This window comes from Molothrus aeneus, chromosome 1, assembly GCF_037042795.1.
Source record: "Molothrus aeneus isolate 106 chromosome 1, BPBGC_Maene_1.0, whole genome shotgun sequence".
NCBI classification, from domain to species: domain Eukaryota; kingdom Metazoa; phylum Chordata; class Aves; order Passeriformes; family Icteridae; genus Molothrus; species Molothrus aeneus.
Genome location: NC_089646.1, coordinates 58,888,014 through 58,900,794, shown reverse-complemented (window position 1 = coordinate 58,900,794; position 12,781 = coordinate 58,888,014).

Below are 12,781 nucleotides of genomic sequence, written 5' to 3'. Positions count from 1 at the left end.
CTTAGCAGTGTGGATTGCCATCCTCCAAAGCTCAGCTCCTCCAGTGGAGCTGGCAGATGTGGCTATCAACATCCCAAAAGCTGTGAGCTCTCATCCTTCTGTGTGGCCACATTCTTCTCATGGAAAGCCTCAGAATAAGCAGCCTCTCAAAAAAATAATGAAGTCCATCACATAGCATCTTAAAAGAATAAAATTAAAGAGTAGCTTAGTTTAAAAGTGTTCTTACTAGTGCCAAAAAGGAAAATCAAGTAATAATTTATTGATATCACCAATTAAATAAGTAATGTCCTTTATGGGTACCTGTATACCTTACATGCACTATTTGTTATGTTTTAATTCAGTAGGCAGCACATATGGAAGATACATTAATGAAATGAAACCTGGGGAGGAGGGAAGTGTTCTCTATCAAGCGGTACTTACATCTTGTATATTTAGAAGTGCCAGAGCATTTTCAAAAACAGAACCAAAATTTTATCTTTAAAACCACTTACAGGGTCTGAAAGCTCTCTGGTGTGTTTTTTGCTGTTCTGTACCTCCTAGATTTGAAGATACGGGAAAAATAGTGAAACACAATCCTAAGTGGTACTTAAAATTCTTCTGCAATTCCTAAAGAAAGAGCTGTTGTTAAATGAAAGTGTATTTATAGTAGCTAGAAATGGAGTTTCATGATGGAACAGAACAGAATGTGGGAGTGCAGCAGAGAGTGCAGCCTTAATGTAATGACCAAAGTATAATGATCTTAAGTGTAATGGCAGCCACCTGTTCTCACACAAGCAGCCCCTTTTATCCCCTTTCCCCTCTCTTTTCCTATGCTTGTTCCTTCCCTTCCTCCCTTTCCCCACCTTTGGTTCCTCCCCTAAATGTGCTGTGGCAAGTCCAGCCAGAGGCCAGATGCAGAGAACCTTTCCAGCAGCAGAGTCATCCACAGGAACTCACAGCTGGACAGCAAGGCTGATGGCTTTCCCAGGGAAGCTTTGGGACAAGGGCTTCATTTCTGTTACTGGGCTACAGGGATTCCCCATCCTGCTTCTGTGCTTCTTGTATTTGTGGGGATTAACTGTTCCTCACAGCAGCCAACATTGGACCAAATAATACAATCCACTCTGATCTCTCAGTGTGTTACCTGTAGGCCCAAGAAAACCAGGACACACAATCAAGTAGTTGTCTCTGCTTCACCAGCCTTTTGGCAACCAGGCTGACATCTTCTTCTTTGTAAAGGACATGGGGGACTTTATAGTTATGCTGGGAAACCAAAATGGGGGAAAAAATTATCATACCTATTAAAAGCTGCTCAGAGTATAACTTGAAGGACATATGCAACAATGGAAGTAAAACAAGTTAAGACCCCCAGTGAACAGAAGAAACCCGAAAGCTGAAAGCAGACCACATGTCTAGACCTAGTACACTTGCAGGGATTTTGCATTCCTTAACCTTCTTCCTGCATTCCCTGAATTTTTCTCTAAGGAGCATATTATCAGTCAAGTATCCCTGTGAAGCATGTGCAGTTTCTGAATATCTTACCTATGAGCAGAACACTGTGTGTTAAAGAACAGTGTGAGATTTTGAAGGTCCTATTTCTACAAAAGGCCTAAAGACTCCATCTTGGTCCTAAAAAGATGTAAAAGCAGCAAACAAAGCAAACTTATTCTTTCCAGAAGGCACCAAGGGCATGCTTCCAGGTGCAGTGCAGGTAAGGGAACAGAGGACTCAGACACATGGGTTTTCTGGCAGGTTAAGTTAATGTTTGCTATTTTTATCCTGTTTATTATTGTGACACACGATTTTTGTATTAGTACTGCAATTCTAGTATTGCTACCTAGTCACTAGAGCACTGACAAGTGGCAAGGCATCCCTAGTTCTACTTACAGATTTAGAAAAATTCTAATTTTCCTTTTTCTTTTTGACTCACCATTACTAAATGTTCTTGTTACTGCTCATAGAATAAGAGCAAATGCTCACATGCCAATGCGCTCATGTGCATTAAAGTCATCAGCCAAAATTGAGTTGTCCAGAAGTTTTGCCATGTACCATTTTCTGCCAAGTCTAGGATTGTTTCCAACATCTGATCAGTTCTTTGTCCAGGAATGTGTAAATGCAAGCCCTAAAATTAAGGTAAATGTACTTCAAAATGAAAGTTTAATTCATATATATTTGAAGTTAGCATTATCACATTCAGTTGATCAGTATTATCTGTTTAATACCAAATCAGAGACATAGAAAGGCTGAAGTGCTACAGCAAAGCAGAAATGCTCTCACAAGAAGTAGCAGATTATTTCATCTGTGTTAATTAAACCTTGACATTATCACAGATTGGCTTCAGCTGAAAAGGACCATAAGAATTATGTAGCTCCAACTCCCAAATTCCTGGAAGTAATTAATTCCTAACTGTTGAAAGTAATTAATTCCAAACTTCTAGAAGTTGATGGCTATCTGACTGTATCGCTCAGTGAGAAAAAGTGACACAAGTAGAGTGCTATTGTCAGATTAGTTCAGGGTGGCTTGCTCATCACAGGAATTAAAAAGCCCAGCTGAAGCAAAGTTGGGACTTGGTATTATTTTGGTAGCTTGTGAAGGATTGGGAATGTACTGGAAGATTGGGATGGTGAGCAGTGATTCTTTTGAAGAGGAGCAAAGGAAAGAAATAAGAATTTTTATACCAATCATTTTATTTTGATTGTTTGGGGAAAAAAAACCCCACCCTGAATCAGTCATCTGACATTATTTTTGAGTAGCACCATGACAGCAAGCAAGAGTCAACAAGTATTTTGTTGTAGATGGGTTGTAGCATACATATGTTATTTTCCTTCACCAGAACAGAGGCAAAGAAAATTTGAGTTGGACAAAAAAGACTTTCCTAAAGATAAGGCTAGTGAAGTTTTGGAATGTATTGCCTAGGGAAGTTGAAGAATATCCACCAGAAACAATCTGGCAAATCTTTCAGAAATAGTCTTTGTAAATGTTTACCAAGCACATGGGTATGGATTCTCTCCCTTGGGAGGAATGTGAAAGCTTTGATGATTTCCAGAACCTTTTTCAGGCCTTTTTTCACCCCTGAATCTCCACACAGTCCTACAAGCTTTGTATTGGGCCTTCACAAACAGGGCAGAGACTGCTGTAAGGGGCTTTTTTTGGAGTCTGAAGTGCTCATGGACAAATCTGGAGCAGCTGGAAGCACCTTTCTTCTGGCTGGTCCTTTTCCAGTGACCACTTGTGTCTGCTGGAAGAGAAACCTAACAAATTGAGCTGCTGAGATTTTTCAGCCTTTCTGGGCATTAAAACCCAGAAATTTCATTTTCAATCTCTGAATAAGACCTGATCACCTCAAAAGACAGCACAAACAAAACTGTTTCACCTCTAGGAAATGGTCTTCATTGAAGGCATTTTCTAAATGTCAGGACCCATCTCCCCCATTCAAAACCTCCTAGTTTTCATCCCTTACTAGCACAAAGTTCAAACTCCTTATTGCCTATCCAATTTTCTGTGTGACAACTTCTTGTATTTTAAGATGTAGTAGAAACAAACTGGAATTACATATCATAGGTGTTATGGCCTCAAATGCTTCCAAGGACACAGAAATTGAGGATGGTTTTTACCATTTATTTGCAGGAAAAATTCTGTTTGCTCTTGCCTTGGGCAGGCTCCCCATATGCTGCAGTGCTGTATCCACAACCACTGCAGCAACCTCCTGACATCACCACTCTGCTCCACAAGGTTTTTTTCAAGAAGAGCTAATGAAAACAGTCTGTTCTAGCAACCAGATGCAGAGGAATTAGAGATACTATGAAAGAAGTGACAAATAAGAATGTATAATTAATTTAAAGAAAATTAGTTATATATCCCTTCCTTTCTCTGTTGCTACTGCAGCTGCTTGAATGTATGACTGACAGCAGTAAATCTTGGCAAAAATCTGTGCTTTTAGTATAGTTATAGAACTGTTTTCTTCAGAAGAACATATAACACAGGTCTGAGAAAGCACAGTGCAGAAAATACATAGTTGAATAAAATTATCTCAGTCTCAAAAAACATAATTTAATTAGCTTTCCACACTTATGCAGTGGTTTATGTGTTTTAATGTAGGACATTGCAAAATTAAATAATATTCCATTTACAACTTACATTAATTATTTTAAACAACTATTAAATTGTTTAAATAAAATAAAATAAATTTAAATACTTTTGTAACAATTTAAATTATTCTTAAAATGATTGTTCAATGATTTTATTATATTATCTTAAATGTCAAGAGGCGAAAATCAGGAAGGTTTTGAAAAAGCATCATGACTAAAGGCAGTTTAGATTAAGCGTCTTTTCTAGTAATATTTATTATTTACTGAGAAGTTATCCTTGCTGGGTTTCTGCCTTCTTTCTGCATCATGGTTTTTATAATCACCTAGCCATCAGCACTGGTAATTAAAAAACTTACATTCTTTTGGGAAGTACAATGCAACAGAACAGACATTGAGGATTTCATCACAGTCTTTTTATCCCATGTAGCCTTTTCCATGTACAAGGGAATGAATCATTTGCCACATCTTATCAATTGTGAGGTATTAGAGTTAAGGTAGTAGGACTCCTGCTGAGATTGCTCTGTTATTCCTGAAATGAAATACCATTGAGTGTTTTGTACACAACGTGAGATGTCCAAGAAATGCTACATATTCCTCACAGCAGATTTATTAACTTTGAGAGGAACAGGTTGTTTTTAATTCAGAATTTGTGATTAAAAGGATTATTTTTCAAACAATGAACATTCCTTACTGAGGTCAGCAATGCAGTGGCACAATTAAGGAAGATATTTTTATTTTTTGTGCCTATGTGCTGTTGCCAGTTTACCCTCTGGTCCAAATAATTTAATATGTGGATAGACAAGACCACTTGAAACAAAAAGTAAAAAACTTAAACAGTTATAAATTACCAACTACATGTAGTTAAACAGTGACTCAGTTTCGTAGTAGTAAGGCTGAATTTCTACTGAAATTTCTTGATGTCATGTCTACAAAGAAACCTAAAAAAAGGAAATTCTTCTCATTAACTTGTGTTACTAGGCTTGCATTTGAAAATAATTTGATATAGCAGGGGTGGATTGGTAAACCTATCAGTAGAGCTACTAACTAACTCTTGTATTGTTTTAAGAAAAAAAAATCAAACACATTCCTTGTTCCTTGTCAAATGGTTTTTTTTGTGCCAATGACTATGAACTCATTGATCAGTAAGAGTTGTATTCTATGAAATCAGTTCCTTCTTGGTGTTATTGTAAAGAGCACTTTTCTGTTTCAGCAACTGTCTTGGTTTAGCCCCAGCCAGCAGCCACGCCTTACACAGCCACTTTCTCACTGCCCTACCAGAACTGTGGACAGACTTGGAAGAGTAAAAGCTGGAAAACTCATGGGTTGAAAGTATGACATTTTAATAGGAAAACCAAAAGCCATGTGCTCAAACAAAGCCAAACAAGGAATTGATTCACTGCTTCCCATGGGCAGGCAGGTGTTCAGCCATTCCCAGGAGAGCAGGGCCCCATCACATGTCACAAGTTGGGAATACAAACACCATCACTCCAAATGTCCCCCCTCCCTCATTCCTCCCTCCACTTTATTTACTGACCATGATGTTGTGGGGTCTGGAATATCCCTCTGGTCAGTTGGGGTCACTTCATCTGTCCTGGCTGTGTCTCCTCCCAAGCATCCCCACATTCATTGCCAGCATGGCAGTATGGAAAGCAGAAAAGGCCTTGGCTCTGTGCCAGTCCTGCTCAGCAATAACAAAAACATCTCTAAATTATCAACCCTGTGCCCAGCACAAATCCAAAACAGCCACACACCAGCCACTGTGAAGAAAATGAACTCTATCCCAGCCAAACCAGCACAACTTATTAAATAAAATTTGGTTTAATTAGGATTTAAGTAAGTGAATAAACAATGTAAATAATATTAGACAGATTTGTAATGGGTACTCTTCTCCAGTTCCATAACGTACAAGGTAACCTGAATGTTTGTTGTTTTAATTTGAAAAAAGAAAATTAAAAGCCTTTGTATCATATCACATGTTCTTTTCTAGCCTCTCCTTAAGCAACAGCAAACAAAACCAGAGATAACTATCTGAAAAGTTACAGACATGTAAGAAAAAAATGTTTCAAAGCCATATAATTCAGATACTTCAAAAGTTATTTTCACTATCAAAAATATCAAGTGAATTATAAACCAGAACATGAAGTAGAACTGAACTCCCTTTCCCCCCTAGAGAGAACCTTAAAAGGACATGACTAAGATTTTCTCATTTAGATAAATATCTCATTCAGATAAATATCTGAAAAATCAGCCCTTTTAACTTGGAATTAATGATACCAGGATACACTCATGTTGAAGTAGTCTGGCACTAAAAATATCAACTTCTTTAAATTATGAGTTTTTGGATCTCTTGTAGAAAAGAATGTCACAGCAACATCCTTCACTTGCCACTGAGCTTTTCAGCTTCTGCATTGTGGCCTCTTCTTAAAAAAGAAAAATAAAAGGAAAAAAAAAAAGTGTTTAATGATGACATAGATTTCTTTTCAGGCCTGGGCACATTTTAAGTAGATATGTATTAACAGCTTTGGTTATTATTGTCTACATTTTTTTTGCATTTTTAACAAGATTAAAGGCAGGAGATATTGTCAGGATTTTAAAGTGAGCATTCTGGACAGTAGATCATCTGGCTGCAGAATTGCAATGGGTTTTGTAAACAAATTCACTGCTGTTCAGTTCTTGTTCTTAAGAAACAACATCTCTCTGACGCCTAAAGCAAAAATGTTTAGTTACTGGGAAGAATAAGACTCATAAGAGGTATAGTTCCACTCTCAGTTAAAAGATTTATTGCTATCTGGTGTCTTTGATCTTCAGTATGGAAAGTAGAGCTGGCAACTGTTTTTTCTCATTCTCTCTCTTCCAACAGTGCTGATCTTATCCAAAAGATTTAATTCAATTGCAACAGAATGATTAATTAAAGTTGCAGGAAATACTATTTTCATAGGTCTGAACAGGAAGCTCAGAGAGTTGAGTGGTTCCCTAAACTGACTCATAAGAATGAAAAAATGAAATGTGGTGTTTGTTATTGAGAAAAGCATGCAAAGAACCTGAAAGTCCAACAGAAAAACTCTTTCATTCTGTGGAAAGCACAGTATCACTCAGACTAGGGCCACCTTCTACTTCCATGAATTAATTACAATAAATCAATCACACAATTATGTTCAGTAATCCCCTCTGTCTGTTGACAACAATACATCGCTAAATACTTGAAAATTGAAAATTACTTGAGAAACTGAGATGGCTTCTAATACTGAATTGCAATTTTACATCATCTGTGGTGTAGATGCAGGCAATATGAAAGACAGGAGACCTTACAGCACCTTCCATTACCTGAAGGGAGCCTGCAGGAGAGTTCCTCCCTAGAGAGGGACTTTTTAGAAGGGCATGTAGTGACAGGACAAGGGGGAAATGGCTTTAAGGTGAAAGAGAACAGGTTTAGTTCAGGTATTGGGAAGAAAATACAACCTGTGAGGGTGGTGAGGCACTGGCACAGGTTGTCCAGAGAAGCTTGTCCAGGATGCTCCATCCCTGGAAGTGTTCAAGGCCAGGCTGGGTGGGGCTCTGGTCCAGTGCAAAGTGTCCGTGCCCACGGCAGGGGTTGGAACAAGGTGATCCTTAGGGTTCCTTCCAACCCAAGCCATGCTGACTCTAACTAGTAATACATATAAGTGTGTACTGGCATGGCTGTTTTGGTACTATACATAGGCAGATCCCTAAAACCAGCTGAGGAACTACCAAATCCAACCTTCCTTTCAGCAGAGCAAAAGAACCAAAACATTTAAAGGCAGAATGATCTCACGTAACAAGATTTGTAAAATTTATAAATTCAGGTGTGAATGCTTCAGAAGTATAATGTAAGTTTTGACAAAGTGTTTTGATTTGATGCTTTTACTTTTTGCTGTAAGACATGATTAACTCTCAACCTACCTACATCTACTAGCATTTTGCAGTAAAAATAGCAGTGCTGAGCCGCTTCCTGAGGTGCAAGAACAATCCTACAGTTCCTAAATATGAGGGGAGATTTTTTTTCCTCCAGTTAAAACAAAGAAATCATTGAAATAAAGAGCAGCCTTTAAAAATTCTTGACTGGTAGCTCTTAAAATTGCCCTCTCCTCCCCTCTCAGTATTAAGAAAATCTTATTTTGCAAAAATCAATGAGATTTTGCAGTGAGCATTAAATGCAATATTTAGAAAAGAAATACCTTATTTTAGATGTTCAGCATTAATGTGTACATATAATTGATGCTTTTAAGTTTGATCCATTTTGTGACAGGCTTTGAGAGCCAAAAATGACAGAATTAGCAGTGCTACAATAGGGCTTATGACAAATAAGAAAAGCATCAGTAGTGGATTGTATTGTATCACATACAGAAATAAAAGAAAGCAAATGGTCCACTTACATACCTGCTTTTACTTCACCTAACTTAAATTTCCTCCAGCTCCATAGAGGTATTGAAGTTTTAGAAGCTTGAGGATTTATTGCAAAGAAATTAATTGCCTCTGGTTGCAGCTTACCATGAAGCAGCCACATAAAATGGAGACAGACATCATTACATAGCAGCCTGTCTTGTTTCTTCCAGGTACCTGGAAGAATCTACCTATGTTACTGTCAAGCTCATGACTTTGAAACTAAGAAAATAGAAAAATATGAGGACAGAGTCAACAAATAAATGTTGCCTGAACATGGCTGTCAAAGAAGAAAATTAAAATTGTGCCAATCTTTTACTATGTACATTGACAGAAAATTTCAGGTATTGCAGCCAGGAGAATAAAGGCATTACAAAATAAAAAAAAAAAAAAGAAAAAAGTTCAGCCACGACCTGATTTCTTGATCTGTTCTTCTTCTCTATAAGCTTTTTAATTTATCAGTAAATAAGACACATACAAAACCAAGTGTGGGAGATGCTGAACTTCAAACTTGTAAAGTGTGATAAAGAACTAGACTGAGACTAATAAAAATATTTTACAAGGAATGAATGCTTGTTATCACCTGCACAGAATGGTACTGTGTCTTTGTAGATAAGGGGAGTTTTTGGCAAGGAAATATCCCATTTAGATATAAATAGCACAGTCAGTTGTAATAAAACCAGAATTGAAATACCGAAAAACCTCGAGAGCATGAAGACAACAAATCATATGGCAGCCATGCCAAAACACTTGCTGCATCCAGACAGGTTTGTAATTACACAACAAACATATGGAAAGTAGTTTCATATTTATTAGTTTGTATATTAATTACATTAACAAGAATAATAGAAATTAAAACACCTGTACCTGAAAATAGGGGCTTTTCACTGTTCTTCCCATTATGGTGGTGGCCATAACAAAATGCAACAACCTGACTTATGGAGAATGCAGTCCTGGACGTCATTTGTCCACTGGACTCCTGGAACAGGACAGGAGAGGACTGTGCCATAAACTCAGGGAAAACAGTAGTGAGAGACCTCCTGGTAGAACAAGCTTCCCCTTCCCAAGAGATCCAAGTATAGCTTTACTGCATTGCAGCCATGATAAGACCGTGCATGCACAAAAATGTACCTGAATGGAAACCACTTTTTCCAGCCAGGAACACATAAATGTTGCAGTGGGGAGTCTGGAATCATTAGCAATGCTGGAATTTTCCTGACTGCAGCAAATCTTTGTCCAACCTGCAGCGAGGGTCCTTACATTCCCTGATACACTACTTGGCTACGCTTTCCCTGTGCATTTGTCCCACATGGATTAATGTGGTCCTTTCCTGAGTAACTGCAGGGCTAATCAGAGCGTGCAGTGGGAGGCTAAAACATGGACTGTGTCTGCAGACAGAAAGGTTAAAGCTGCCTAGCATTACTTGCTACAAGATAAAGTTATCTGTGGTGTGCTGTGAAAGCAAGGGAAGAACCCCCGTCACGGACCAGGATGCTGAAGCTCACTGCTTTTTCTGGCTCCCAAAAGCCATCAGCAAGATGCCTTTCAGACAGAATGGAATAATCTGGAGTAACTGTTCCCCCATATTCACACCAGAAACATAATCTACTACATCAGTCTCTTCCAGCTTCTTCTATGTCCTTTCACTATAGATGTCTGATATATAGAAAGAGCCGTGGCATTCCTCCTAGATGTGGAGTATGTTCTCCTTCAGTAGCTATTGTGTCACTCTTCTGTACTGGAGAGCTGTACTTGCTCTGTATCTCTGTGTTCCAACTGTCCAGATTACAACAAGCCATGCTTTCACGTGGTTTTGTTGCTGTAGTTCAAAGCCCATACAAAAACAAACTGATTCTGGGTTGATTTTCTGTATGAAAGATCAAAAATTACAGTACAGACAATGCACTACTTGTGTTATCTTCAACATTGCTTTCAAAATAGGATGTGTCATCAAAATTCTGTCTAGCACCTCCTTGTATGCACAGATGGCATGAGAACTGTAGTGATACAGCTTTGTTTCTTTTTTTCTCACTTTCTTAGCCTTGAATTTTCATCCTTGATTTGTCATATCCATGTCTTTTAAATTTTTATTTCATCAGACCATGTATGTGTGTTTGCATGGCCGTTTCTTTATTAGACCTTTAAAAATACCTGTCTTACATTCCTTGCTATTATGATTTTCTCTCTATAATTATTTTTAGCTTGTCAGGTGACTCCCAAGCCTTCCTTAAGGAAGAGAGATGAGTCTTTTTCTCAGAGTGTGTGTTTCACTGTGTCACCTGTGAATACATGGATATTTGTCTACTTGAGTGGAGGTACTAGACCAGGTAAAAAGCCATCAATCCACACTAAATTGTGCCTAAGCAACACCAAGTGATGGAAAACTATCTCATCTCTTATCTTCTCTGTGATCACCTCTGACTTCAGACAAACCTTCCTTGCTTTTTAGGAAATTTTCCAATGCATTTCTTTGAGAACAGCCTGACATGAAAATCTTTGCTTAAGAATCAGCTTTGTTTTCTTCTCTCAATCCTACAATGACTGAGAAAACTTTGAGAAAACTGAGATAAGCAATGTCCCTTCAGCCTGACCACCTTTTTCAGGCCCACAGTCACATACTTTGCAAGGAGTTGTAGTTCCTACTTTCCAAATGTCAGGATTCATCTAGGGAGATAGTTTGAAAGAGGCTGACAGGGAGCCAGAAAAAGCACACAGGTCCATATTTGAGGGATTGATTCACAACCTCATCAGTCACTCATAAGTAAAACATCTGTAATAATTTATAAAGTTCCTGCACTCCAGCTTAGACAGTAAACAACTCACTGGAGAGATGACACCTTCCTGAACTTTGGCCTATATACATCACCTCCAATTGTGCTCAAGACTTAAAGGAAAAACAACCACATGAAAACACACGGCCCCCCCAGTGACCAGACCCCTGCCAGAGCAGTTTTGCCTCAGGAATCAGTCACACAGAGCTAGTCTTGGAAGCTCCTTAAACACCACTGCTTTTTCAGATGTATGTCTTTGCCTTGAGCAGACCAGCTAATTTTTCCAGTATCACTTAGATAAGGCATGTGGCTGCAACTAAAACCTTCAGGAGTGCAGAAAAAATATTTTCAAATTTCTTCTAATTCTCTTTGCTTCCTGATCAAATATGAATCTTCAGGAGCTCAGTCACAATGTGTAAGAATTGTCATAACCCAGGCTGTATGAACCTCTAAATGAGAAATTCAAACCAACCCAGGTCTATAAATATTTGAGTTTCTCATAAGTTTTATATTTATCCCAGGATGTAGCTGCCTTAGTAATCATGTTTAACAGATGGACACTGAAGGAAACATGTTGGTATATATTGAAGTTGACGAGCTTCAAAGTGACATCACTGGTCTTTTGATTTGATTCTATTTTTATCTCTGTTTTTTTGGTTTCCCTGAGGGCTGTTGAAAACAAAGAATTCTTTAAAGCACAGATTTTAAGAATTCCAAGAACAGCTTTAAGAACAGCTATCTTTTTACAGTTAAAATAGGGATAACATGGTAATGATCCTTTCATCCCAGATAACACCGAATGGTCTCTAGTCTTCTCTCTCCTTCCTTTTCCACTGAAGCAATTTCATTGGAAATGAAATTTTATCTAGGAATTTTATCTAGCTTGAGTTCAGATATTTTCCAGGATGGTATCATAAACAGAGGTCTACTTCTGTAAGTCACCCCATGAATCTTTCAATCACAACTTATTTTAAACAAAAAATTATACAGAAGAAATAGAGCATTACAGTTTGCTGTATTTTACTGTACACTTTAGAACTGCTTAATGGTTAAAATTCTTGCAGAGGCTTTAAACATTAAGGATACTGGAGTCACAGTCCGTACCAATAGAGATGTTTTATTCTGCAAACTTCAAGCACACAACAGAGATGTTTTACCCTGTAAACCTGGAGGAGTAAGGGGACAAAGCAAAAGCAAAACAACCTCGTGTGAAGTATTCTGTGTGCAGGGGTGCACAAGTTAGGGAGCTAATGTCAAGAGAGGTCAGTGAGAATTCTTCTCCCTTCATCCACAATCATGGTAGGACTTCAAGGAAGGGGAGAGCCACTGCTGGGTAAAAATTCTCAGTAAAGTCTCAAGTAAAGAGCCAGGCTGTACAAAAAGCAAGAAAACTTTGAGAAATTTCAGAGAAAAAGACCCTTTTCAAATCAACTAAACCAAAGCAACTGCCTCCAAGCTTTCCAAGTAGCTTTCTGACATGGAGTAGGAAATGGAACTGTGGAAATAGAGGGAGAACTGAGTGCCAGTGACTCAGAACACATG